General features: G+C 41.0%; 1 long non-coding RNA gene across 2 annotated transcripts in view; it reads right to left on the bottom strand.

Annotated features, from left to right (window-relative positions):
- The window catches only part of LOC120751317 (uncharacterized), a 154296-nt gene extending 142399 nt beyond the window's left edge, over positions 1 to 11897 (bottom strand). For both annotated transcript variants that reach the window (XR_005700381.2, XR_005700382.2), the window contains exon 1: positions 11761 to 11897. This is a non-coding gene — a long non-coding RNA (uncharacterized LOC120751317). The remainder of the gene's footprint in view (positions 1 to 11760) is intronic.
- Positions 11898 to 13463: the final 1566 nt, after the last annotated feature.

Below are 13463 nucleotides of genomic sequence, written 5' to 3'. Positions count from 1 at the left end.
AGCCACTGTAGGGAAAATTAACTCTACCCCAGCCAAAACCAGCACACAAATACACAACAAAAAAAACCCCCAGAATGTCATAATTTACTTTTTCTGGAAAGATAAAACACATTTAGAGTTTTGTGAAGCTATTTGTCCAATTTCAATATGTTAATCATATTTAAAGATACCAGCCCAGTTCTCTGTTTTAGCAGATATAAAGCTCTTTCCTTTTTCCAAACACTGCAGAGAGTTTTCCTAGCAGGCTATGAAAAGTCTGTTTTGAAGAAATGTTGGCTGTACGGGTCAGGAAATAATTTCTTTAGGCAAGTTCCAAAGTACAGCAGAACTGAGATGCTTTGAAAGCCTGTCTGCCAGTCGACTTTGTCCCACTTTGAAAACAAAAGCAATTCTTTAGAAAGCAAGTTCTTGAAGATGTTTAAAAAGAAACAATTCATAAATTATCTGCACTGTGAAAGCAAGCAGAGCCTAGAGGAGTCTTTTGGAATGGTTTACATAGCTGCTTGAATAGGTTGCTTCTAAAATGTACACAATATGCAAATAACTATCACAGAGCTGTAACGTATGAAAAAACATCTTTTATTCTGTTTTCTTGAACATGTAAGTGAGCAACGCTTACTTTGTATTCAGGAAACATAGACAAGAATGACATAATCAACTAAGAAATTGAGTATTTAGCAAACAAAAATCAGGTTTTTTTACCTAAAAAACTGCAAGATTATTTGCTATTAAAAAGCCCACCAAACCCATAAATTAATTAATTACGAGTATTAAGGAGGAAACTGATGGGATCTGCTGACATACTAACAGTATACAACTCCTGAACACCAAGTATTCCACACAGAATTCATGTTCCACATTCAATTACCAGAACTTTCACCATGGTATGGTAAGTAACCTCTAAATCACCTGGAGCAGTCCCTGATTACTTCATCAGCCACGTTAACTTCAACAAATACACACACCCTTTTACAAAGTGTTGCTCAGTATCTCAAAGATAAACAATATCATTTTAGCTGTTTATAATATACTCAGCAAGACCAGAGTCTCACAGAGTATACTATAAATACAGAAAATCCAGTATTTCCTTAAAATATGAAAATACGATCATTCAGTACTGAAAAAGCAGAGGTAAGAATGTATTACAGATGAAGATGACTATTTTCACCTTTAAGCTTTTAGCTCAAATTCAGGATATGCTCTACAGCACTACTGAAGTGACATGAAAAATAAATCCACCATTAAAGCTACTCTTGTGGTGGTGCAATTCTTCCTTGATGTAAAAGGTCTGAAAGACCAGAGCAACACACAGTGAAAGACATTCTCACAGATAAAATTGCAGGAGCAGAAGCCACCCAAAGTAGTTGCCTTCCCCAGATCTGCTCAAAGGAAGACAGTACATGTAGCTGGAAGGACAAATCAGTGAAAGTGAGACCTCACTTTCATGGCTAGGTGGGTTTCCCATTTTGTTTGGGGTTTTTTGTTGCCTTTTGTTTAAAGAAGCCTTGTATCTCATTTAAAAAAAAAAAAAATTATGCAACACTCTGAAGTGACCTGTGAAGGCTGTCTTAAAAAAGAGTGACTTATCTCACAAATTTAATACCCAAAGGGACAAGGGAGGTGGATGGTGTGATTTAATTCCAAGACCAGAAAAACCTCGACATTTATTTGGCTTAGACCTTTGGAAGGGCCGTGAAAAGCTTCTCTTCCCTCCCCGCTCTGGTGGAGGGGAATGTTACTACACCAGAGATACAATCCTGACTGCTTTTTACTAAGAACACGCTGCTCCCTTGCATGAGAACACAACAAACCTACGTCTTTAACTGAAGGGATTGGAAAGTAATGCATGACTGAAAGTATCCCAAATCTTCACACCAAAATGAAAGACACCCAGTGATACCCTTTCACAGTATATGCACAGATGGCAGCGAGTCCCAGTCTCTCAATATGGCCTTAAAGATAAAATACCACATTTACTAACATTTTCAAAGAACCTCCTCCTGCAATATTAACCAACTTGTTTGTTTGTTTTGCCTTTTTTTTTTTTTTTTTTTTTGAATTTTATTTGGGTTTTTGTTTGTTTGTGTGTTTTTTGTTTTTTTGTTTTTTTTTTTTTTTTATTTTTGTTTTGAACAGGCTTATGCAAACTCCATTTAACCAATAATGAAGACAAGAAATTAGTTCCAAGTCTTACTGCTTGGCTCAGTTTGCAACAGGAATCCAGCTAGGTGAAAAAGTCCACTGCTACATATTCCTACTCCACAACACACAAGCTGAATTCACTAATGCCTCCATGATGTTTGAGGGGTAAAGCAAGTGTGTATTAGACTGACTCCAACCACCAGATAGATCATCTTCTGAGGATGTGACTGGAACAAAGACCCCTCTAACTTCAAAACACCAGTTCCCATGATGCTGATGTTCCTGAAATTCTCCCATAGAAGCAAGATTTGTATAGGCTTAATTCTTTCCAGAATACTAAGCTAGCCACATCCAGACAGCACCTAGCAGAGAAACCATTCATCTTGGCAAACTACTCTGGTACATGCAGTATTCTAATTTGACTAAAAAAAATCCCAGAATAAGTCAAAATTTCCATTGTGGTTCACTTGTATGACAAAAGGCCGAACAGTATTGGAGTGTAACCCAAATTAATCACTCTGAACTTTTGCTTACATATAGTATTATTTTTTTTTTTTTCTACAGGGGAAAAAAGAAAGAGAGAGTCTGAAGGTTCCTGAATTTACTCCGGAGCCAAACTCTGAAGTAGGCGCATAAAGCTTCCCAAAGAGAGCAATAGCTTCATTGATATCAATATACTTGTTTCAACCCAGAAAACTGCAAGTTTAGATGGCAAGAGAAGAATGTTTTTTAATCTCTTTCTGAAGGGCTGCAATGGCTGACCCAGTTTCTATTCATTACAGCTTCACGTTTGTGTGATGCCATTTACATCAGTGCTAGCTGGTTGCAGTGCAACACTGAAGCTGCCAAACCTAAGAACAGCATTATATTCTCCCTAAGAGAATACACACATACACAAAAAATCTCTTATGCATTTTAGGATTAAGTATAGAGTAGTACATCACAGAGAGATAACTATCTGGAAGTAGAAGAGTTTTTTCTGAAGAGGCCTCTGTACACAGCCCTTTTTGTTTGTAGCAGGAACAGATTCCATTTCCTCCAAAGTCTCCCTGGAACCCTGATGAATCAACAGTGAAGGTGGGAGAGGTGGGAAGAACCTCTCCAACCAACCAGATTGAACGTGCAATCAAACTCATGCTTTGCGCACAAAGCAATATTCCTAACTGAGTAATCACAAACAGAAATTAACTATTGCATCTGAACCTTTGAGCACAGAGGTCATAACTTTTAACAAGGGTACGTTCACTCGTATGCCTGCCTAGGATGGACTCTGGTATCAGGCTGCATGGTGTTTAAAAGGTATAGTACAAAAAGCATTAGGAAAGTCAGCTTTTTTTTTTTTTTTTTTTTTTAAATTAAATAAAGAATGGGAGCATGTTGTACTTTTAAGGACTATATGCAGGAAGTCGTTTACAAGCTCCCCAGTCATGGCTCCACTTTGAACTCTTAACATCGTTAAGGGATTTGGTAGTATTTTTACAAAGAAGATGACTTTTATCAAACAGCCTTCCTCTGTCACACAGCAGTTACTTAGAGATTTAACAGAAGGGATTTAGGTGTTCTCGCCTTATTTTTTAGTACATTTTCTTATGCAGCACAGAGGTATTTTCCATACGAAACTCACGAGTCTGGAACAATACCCAATTATCATAATCTACTAAGACCTGTATTTCAAAACATTTTAGAAGTGGGTTTGGATTGCTACTTAGCCAGCAGTCTTCAACCAGCCCAAGTAGTCAGGAGTTGCAAAACCACTGACAGAAAAATTAAGTTACAGAGTGCAATGCTGCCATCTGCTGAAAGTTACCTGTCTTAATGATCTTAACTGAGCTGCAGGCTTTTGAGCACTTAGAGCAGTTACTTATTTATGTTTAACCTGAGAAATTTGAGGACAAGTAACCAATATTTTTGGATTTGTGCCTACAGATACAAGGACAACTGTATTCAAGTACAGAATCTGTATTTCCCTCAGATGGAATGGCCACTCGACTCCCTTCCATTTCCTGCCTGCAGAGCTGCACCACGGCCTTGCCAAAGGTTCTCTGTCAACAGCAGGCCACCAAAGTAATGTTTCATGCCTGGTGACAAATCTGGAACAGGACATCCAAGCTTGCAGCTTCCCTTGGCTATGCATAAGGCAAAGTTGCACATCAGGGTGGACACCTTACCCTCCAGCAGATTGGGATGGTGTTCCAGGACTGCACTCAGAGGTGGCTGACTTTTTAGGAAACTCCAAGTCCGTATTTTTCCTTGCTTTTTTATTTCTCCATATCTAGTAATGGAATAAAAATTTGTCCTTTCCAAGTGATGGATACGGCCTTGCTGTAACTGTACAAATTCATCTCATTTACCAAGGGACAAGATTTTTCAGCTGTGGACCACACCAAAGTTTTTCACATAGCAAAAGTCACTAAAGAGAAAAAAAAATACCTCTGAAGAATTGGTGTGAAAGTATCACAATGTCATTTTCACTGTGACCTATATTAACCACAGTAACTAAATTTAGGCAGGTGTTCAGAGCACTCCCATGGCCCAGGCTGTCATGCACAACCACTACCCATGAAGCAGTCTGACACTCTTTCTCTGTGCTCTGCTGTTGGATTAGCACGTCTCAGATAAATGAGACAAAGTGTTGCACCAGGATAAACTCTTTAAACTGCATGCCAGATATTTTTGTTTCCATTTCACCAGTATAAATCTGAAATAACTCTGCTTAGCTGAGTGGACATAGACCTCAATTTCTCTGAGTGTGAACAAATCAAGTGTGTTTGTGAACTCAGCCACTGCACTGAGTTCAGTCACCCATGGATTTACCAGATACAGAATGCTTAAGAGTACAAGTCTTGCACTGAAGCAAGAACAGAATTATAACATATCACAACTCAACGACAATATTAGTTCAAATCACTTTGAACAGATTGTAAGTAAGCTAATAGGAAACACTGTAAAGAAGAAATAGGTCTCTTCTGTGTACAGGAGGATAAACAAACTCATCAAACGATGAATGCTACACAGACTCCCTCTTTGTTACTATCTCTCATTTCTTCAAAATATCCACTGGAAAAATTCAAGCCTCAATCATACCATCTAATTTGGTGCAGCTCCACAGTAATTATAATGGATTCATACTGCATCACTTACATTGATAAAAGGAAATTACTAGGAGATTCCAGAAGCATTTTACTGGACTTAATTCCAAGCATAAACTTGTAAGTGCTCCACTGATGTCTGTCAGTTTGATTATGGTATAAATCACACACCAAGGAATACTTTCAACCACATATTTCAAGCTTGCAGTAGCACTAAGGAGAGGCAAAAAAGCCTTTGCTTAGAGATTTAAACATTCATCCTTAGCTTAACTTTCTTTCAAGACGAAGAAAGTGAAATTTCAAGAAAAAAAAGTCAGTCAAAAAAGATGAGATGTAGTAAGCTGGCATTTTACACTTTAGTTGATAACTTGTGAATGTTTACATTGTTTAACACAGACACAAGATGAGAAGAGCTTATCAGTAAAGCAAGACACAAACACAGCATGCGTGGGAAACAGTCACAGGGACACTAAGCTACAGCAAAGACTCATTTAGTCAGAGCAGCTCATAAATACCCACTCAGTAAAGAATGAGCAAGAAGCATTTTTGCCACATCAATGCTCATGTTTACAATTCCAAGCCAAGGAACAGTAAAGTCAGTAGATTTGATTACACAAGAGGCAGAAACAGTGCTTTTTTTTTTGCACAGTGAAATGGGCAACACAAGCTCAAAGCTGCAGCCACCAATACTACAGAACAAAGGCTTGTAGGTCTGAAGTCATCCCAAGGTTTCCTGCAAACCACCACCACAGTTAGACTGATGCACGGTAACTTGAACTGACCACCAGCTAGGACTTCACAGACCATTGGTGTGGTCCATGAACATCAAGAAAATAACTGCAGAATCAAGTGATCACATGAGATCCAAGCACAGGATGAACAGCATGCAATGAATGGGAACACGAAAAGGCAGGGCCAAGTTCTCCTATAATTTCAGTGGATGCAGTTCCACTAACAGTGGTATTTTATTTTATTTTTCTAAACCTCCCACAGAAGCCAAGCCAGATGGCCAAATGCTGCTACTACTAATGCTGCTAATACCCCTGCAGGATTATTTATTGAGTGAGACAGCTAAGACCAGCACTTTCATAGTTAGTAATCACTACCAGTTTTTCTCTCCACTTTGTCTGTATCAGTTACAATTTTCTTTCAGGATGTGACTTGTTATCTCCAATGCCTATTGTTCACATCTTCTCTGAGATTATTACTTAGCCAATGCAAGTACAATTGAATTTAGCTGTGTTGTTCTTATTTCAACTGTATCCAAACCACAATTGTTATTGGAAACTTCTGGTCTAAGTTACTTTCTGAACTGACCCTTAGACCCCAATTTCTGATATTGTCCAGCAGTCATTCAATGGAGTAAGTTACAGGAATTTTCACCCCATTACTCCATGGATGAGCTTTCTGAGAAAACAAACAACTTAATTAGTAGAACTATGCCACAAAAAAATTAAATACAGTCCAATGCATGTTTCAAACCAGCATTCACTGAAGACATCAAGGAACTGTAGTTTTCCAATTATAACACTACACAAGGAAGCGATCTTGAAGCAACAGCTCACCATGGGTCACATCTCAGGAGTGCCGCTGGCTGTTTTCTTTAGCTCCTGGCTCTAAGGTGACACACCAGTAACACACCATCCCAGTTCTGAAAATCCTGATATAAAACAAGTCAAGGCAATCTATGCCCTAAGAACAATTAAAAGATGCCCAAGCAAAGAATTTACTGTGCTAATGGTTCATTCAGTTTGCCTTCATTTGCATCTCACTTGTGGAAGCGGAGCTGGTCTTCCTCATTCCAAATGAAGCACATGGAAGCCAAATCACACTGCCACAGTGCCAGCCAAACACATCTATTAAAACTACTTTGGCTGCTCTTGGTTTTTTTACCAGAAGGTAAAAATCTTATCAAATGGCACACAGGAATATTGCTTTGGGTAGCTCTCTATGCACCAAGCACTGCTTTATATCAGCAGCCAAAGCTATTTAAATAATGAATAAAATGCAAAGGGAAAGGGAAAGCTCAGAAAAACAATTTAGCACGAAGTTATCTTTTTCCAGTGTGCGACACCTCTACCAATGACAAAGGGAAAAAAAAAAAAACAAAAAAAAAAAAAAAAAACCAGAGACAAAAAAAAAAACAAAAAAACCAACAAAAAACAAAAAAAAAAGGGCAAGAAAAAAACTTTTAAAAAGTCTAGTCACAGACATTTATTAGATGAAGGACCGAAGGAGCATTGTGCCCATTATATCCTCCCACCCAGCGGCCACGGAACAGAAAGTCCTCTCCAAAACGGCGGCTGCCAAGTGCAGCAGCCTCGCACGATTCACCGGTCAGTGTACACAAATATATACAAAGGAGATCATTATGCCCCCTCTCATTTCAGGTGTCATCCAGGAAGATCATTTCCACAGTTTCAGCAGTGACCATTCCAAACTGCTGGTGTTCTTCCCAGCAATTGTATTTTGCGGTTGTATTTCCATTTCCTTTACCATGTATGCATAAGCAGGCCTCTTTTTGGTCTGAATTATTTACCCCATAATTTGTGCTTCTGTTTTCAACTAGTATTTACTGCTGAATCATGCCAAAAATCACACATACTGAATATTGCAGTGGGTCATACTTTAAAGCCCCATAAATTTCCTGATTTCCTTGCAGCCAGACATAAGCTTCCCATTACTTTGGGCCAAATTTATCCTCTTATGGAACATGAAGCAAATTCACAGAACTCAGAAAAAATGCACCCACTCTACTATACATTAAAATACTGCATTTAAAAAACAGTCATTTTAGTCTTGATTCATTGGCAGGTTGGCTTCTACTTTTGGAAGCATTCAGATGACAGAGGTTATTCCTCCAAAGAATACTTCAAATAAATTACATTTGCAATAAGAGGTCTGTTTGCTAGATATCCTTTACAACACCCAGATGCTTAGAATCAGGCAAACACCAACATCTGGCAGGCATCCCTAAACAGCTCTAAAAGTTTGTCCAAGTGTTACAAGAATTCTGTCAAAGGGCTACAGTTATTAGGAACCCACTGACAATTACCCTATTTTTCTATTACAGATATTTGCCCTCAAACACAAAGATACTCAATAGCACTCCTGCAATGAAGCAACCAGCAATGAAGCAAAAATCTCCAATTCCATAGCAATAGTAGCATAATAACCAAGCATTTCCTTTATCATAATAAAAAGCAGTATTTTGGGGGGCTAGGTTACAGTGGCTCAGGGTCACTGAGCCGGCCCAAGCTGCAACCACCTACAGCCACCTGAGCCACCGCAGGAAGCACAGCACTTCCTGTCACCCACCAGGGACTGCAGGAGCACAGTCACAGCTGTTCTGAGACAGCAACAGGTGTGGACCTCCTGTAGCAGTGGAAACCCCTTAGAGCACTTGGCCAAAGTGGGAGATGAGTTGAACCCTTCAGGAGGCAGTTGGGAGTATGGGGAAATGCAGATGGGGAGGGAAGCATCTGAAGGGGTGTTTCTCACCTTCCCTAAACCAGTGCCAGCTTCAAGGCAACCTTTTAGCTTTTGAGATTGAGTCCCTCCCCTGAGGAGGAAGGTGGGGCAAAAGCAAGGTCAGGAGAGAGAGAGAGGGGCAGAGTGGCCCAGAGCATGAAAGAAATTAACTTCCCAAACCTGGGTCCAGCCACTTAATACAGACACCCTCAAATCCAGCATCATTTTCCTACAACATTCCCCTGAGACAGACTATTTTCACTTCCAAGTAACACAACAACATTAAAAAAAAAAAAAAAAAAAAAAAAAAAAAGTGAGGCAGCTCACTGACAAAGCAACAAACTTGCATTGTTAACAGCTTTTCAATATTAAATGGCTTTCAAATGTGCTGGTACAAGAAGTATGACATGTCTTTCCTTAAAGACAGATGTATATCCTTCTTTACACAGCACATAAATTAATATGTATAGTTAATCAATTCTCATCCCCATCTCAGCTGGTAGGATAAATGGAAAATAAATGCAAGCAGTGAAGTCAACTGACTCTGAGACATCACAACTGATTTTGAATGTTTGTGTTTATTGACGGACAGCTTCTCTTCACAAAACTGGTAAATGGCCTAAGTTACACCATGCAGCCACATGACTTCCAGCACAATTGCCTCTTAAAAATTTTCCACCATATTTTCAAAGACAGGTTTTAAAATTATTGCTTTATTGTCTTCCACAATCTCCCTATGTATATTTTATTACACATATAGTTAAATTTCCAGAAGTATTTCTTCACACTGCCATAAATCTGCTACCCCATGTGTAAAGATCTCTGAACTAAAGCAGCCTGTACAGGTTTAAATGCCTCCTTCAAGGGAGCATCCCTTTCCCCAAAATTTGTAATTACAGGCTCTCTGACTACCCCCTTCCATTGCAGCCACTTCCCCAGCTTGTTCTTCCTCTGGGTTTGGTTTAGTTTGTTTTGCTGTATTTTGAGACTTCTCCAAGGTTTCAAATATTTAGGCTGCACCAAAACTATTTGAAGAAACCAAGAGTCTTTTTCCACCTTAAAAGCACAGCCTAACACAGCAAACTCAGCATAAGCAAGAAAATTAAATGGTCACAAAATCCATGACTGATTGTCTGTTTCCTTCCTTTTCCAAACCAGAAAGTTGAGTCCTCTAACCCTCCCAACACCAGCTTCAAACCCTTGAGAGACCAAGGGGTCTCTTATATTGCCACACTAAAGTAACCACTCAAAACACACGGAGAAGAAAAACCTGCCTCTTGAGTTCTCTGTTTGCTCAAGCAAAACAGGCCAATTTGCTTTCTACAGCAACTCCATCTTAGCTTGGCTTGACGAGCTAACACTTACTCATTTGTTTTCCACTGCCCTAGGCAGCCCACTCATGTAGCTATAGCTAGACAGGAGGATTTTTTAAAAATTCTTTTTAAGAACTTCCTCACCTATGTTCTTCTATCTCATTCCCCCTTGTTTTCTCCGTCTTTGTGCCCATACCCTTTCTCTTTTATTCTTCTTCTCTCCTTGTAGCATCGCCTTCACCAGTTTCAGAGAGCAATACATTAAGTCTTTCTCGTTGTGTGATTGCTTTTCTACTCCTCTTCTCCTCACTTCTCCATCTTTGATCAGCCTGCATCAGCCTCACTGACCGTCCCCCTCATCTCTCATCCCTTCTCTTCCCCAAGGAGGCTTCCACATGTTTTTTTCTTTCCTTTTCTCACCACCCTTACCTTACCTATCCTCCACAAAGGCAGAGTGTTTCTATTTGGTTTAAGACTTCTTCCACACAGTTTGCAAGCACCTACACTTCATTCCTCTCCTCCCAGCTACTCTTTCCAAGCCTCCACAGCCTTCCCTCCACAGTGGGAAGCAGCCACCTGGACTTCAGGCAGCCCTGCATGAAAAGCAAAAGATAAAAAAACTGCTTAAGAGAATCTAAGTCAGGCCTGCTACACTGGAACTTTGACACAGGACTGAATTCATAGAGACTCAAGAAAACATGATACACCCTATCCACCTCTGTTACTCCAAACACAACGGATCAATAGACTTTCATTTCAGAAAGCTCCTCAAGACGTTACATACAAAGGACAAGGGCAGTGGTGGAACCCAAAACAAAACCAAAATGCATCTATACCTCCAGAGGACTTTGTTTTCTAAGCAACCCTTGAAATTCTGGCCTATTGTTCTCTACAGTGCACAACAGAGCATTCAGCAAGTGGATTCTATTTTTAGGACGTCGTGGAATGTTTTGCTTTGGTCTCTTTCGCTCCGTGGGACCACAGTGCCATCTATTGGGAAAAGCAATAAAGAGCAGACACTGGCTGTTCATTACTTGCAAAGACCCCAACTATTTATTGCTTTGATTTCATAACAATTGGGTAGGCCAACTCCTTACCATAGGTTTTAAAGGCATTTTTTTTCGGATATGCAAACCTCAATATTATGGAAAATTCCAGACTTTTATATTTAAAGTAGCTTAAGCAAACACTTCAGAACCTCACAATCACAACTGTATTAACATGCCGGACACAAGAGTTGCCACTCTTAGAAATAAACATCAGGAAGGTCTACCCTGCATAAGTCTGTCTTAATCCTACCTCTGCCATTGTAGGGAGGCTCCCTGTTTGAGCAAGATCATACAAGGATAAACGTAAACCCTGGTCCCTAACCTGATCATTATTAATCCTCCAAGATCAGGCAATAGATGCATCTTCGAAAATTCTCCTTCCACCAATAAACAGCACATGTCAAGCTTTGCCACATCTATAAGCAGGCCCTCTTTCCTTCTACAGCCAGTGGGAACTCCGAGCAGCCAGAATAAGCCTGTAGAGCACTCCTAGTCCATACCCAACATTAAACAAAGAGCAAGACAAATTTTAATAAGGGCCTTTTTAAAAAGGATTCTGGAAGAATTCCAGAGGAGTTTGGGAGATCCAGGCCCGCAGACATGCCATCCACACCAGGCAATTCAACAGAGAAACAGAGAGGCAGAGGTTAAAAAAAGGCAGGCCCCAAGATAAGCCAGGCAGCATGGAAGACTCACCATGAGGAAGTCCTTCTTCCTGAACACACTTCCAGGAGCATCCAGGACCCATGACAGTGCCTTGCTAGGTGACAGCAGGATGAGACCAGGACTCCCCTGGCTACCACCTCAAGGGCAGTGATGAACACTGGGCAATGACTCAAGGAAGGAACACAAGCTCTGGCACCTGGCTTTCAAAAGGAAAACGAGGCATAGGTGAACCTTGTTACTGGTTGAAGAGGGGGAAGAGGGAAGGCGGGATTTCCTCTCCCTAGATCACAGTGCAGCTGGCACTTTGCATCCCTCACACACAGGTGTTTTCCAAATATATCACATGGCTATGCTGAAGATTTAGAAAACTAGCTAGTGCTAACACGGAGACACTGGGAACCTTCCCATGATGGGGAGAAGGTGTCTTTATGCACACATCTACTGATACGCGTAACTACATACACGTTTTTATGCATAAGCTGCTGCCAAGCAGCCTTAGAGCATTAACCAACAGATCAGGACCAAAATGCCTAATAAAAAAACAACTTACCATAATAAAAACATACTTTCTTCTCGTAAGCCTGTAAGACACCTAATTTTGAGGAAAAAGTTGCAAACACAAGCAACAGGCCGGGCCCCTCCTCATTTCACCCCATGAGAGCTGCTGCTGCTGCCATGCTGGAGCCCAGCTCAGCACCACACAACAAGAAGCTCCTCACACACCCTGGAGAAACCCTGCCCAGGTCTGACTCTCATCCCCTCCCAGGAGCACACAGCCCACCTCCTCCACCTCCCCACGGCAGCCCCCAGGAAGGGAATGAGGCAGAATCACTGAGTTCACGCCAGCGTGGCACCCTTCCCGCCCCACTGCAGCACCGCCATGGGCTGGGCAGGTAGAGACCCATAGCCAGCAGCACCAGGGCTCGCCGCACCTCACAGCCCTGCCTCCCGCAGGAAGGCCTCGTGTTTTAGCAGCCGTTTCACTTGACGTGTAAACAGCCATCGGATAAAACACATGCTCATTTTCCTGGGATTTCAGTAAATCCACATAAATTGTCCTGATTTAGCATGATTTTCAGTGTGAAATGCCCATCTTGGAACATGCTGCCCTTCTGGTGTCAGGCCCATGAAGAAGATCAGAAACAAAAACAAGTGTTGCCTCACGTAGGGATTGATCCTTTTTACTTTTTTTCCAGAGTCAAGAATCAGTAAAAGCTGAGGTAAAGACTATGGGGAGGAAGGAGACTTTGGGGAGAAGGTCACAGCACCGTATGTTCCCACTGCATGTCCTGCCTGCTGTCTGGCACCACGGAGGCATGTCACAAAACAGCTGTGCACGCAACGAGCAAAACATCTGCTTCACGCAACCTGAATGTGGCAAAAATTGTATTATCACTCACCCAGCAGGCCAGAGCAAGACCCCAAATGTCAAAGTAGCAGTTCCTCCTCGGCAGGAGGATGCAAGAGCTGCTGCCTGTTCCTGGAGACACACCATGGAAGAGGGAATGGAAGTAGCGCTGCCCCCAGCCAGTTTCTTAAGAGGTCTCTGTCCAAGGAATGGAGTCCCTCTCCCTTTTTAATGATTTGTGGTTTGGGTTCTTTTTCTCCAGTTAAACAAAAACAGCATTTTCATTTTTTAGTATTCCCAATACTTGTGCAAGTACTTCTCTATACTGTCTCTACTCCTCAGCACTGGGACATGAATATCCTGGCACGAAAAAGAGAATATGAAA

The sequence above is a fragment of the Hirundo rustica genome, chromosome 3, assembly GCF_015227805.2.
Source record: "Hirundo rustica isolate bHirRus1 chromosome 3, bHirRus1.pri.v3, whole genome shotgun sequence".
Lineage (NCBI taxonomy): Eukaryota > Metazoa > Chordata > Aves > Passeriformes > Hirundinidae > Hirundo > Hirundo rustica.
Note: the sequence above shows the minus strand (reverse complement) of the source record. Positions and strands in the feature narration are given on the sequence as shown.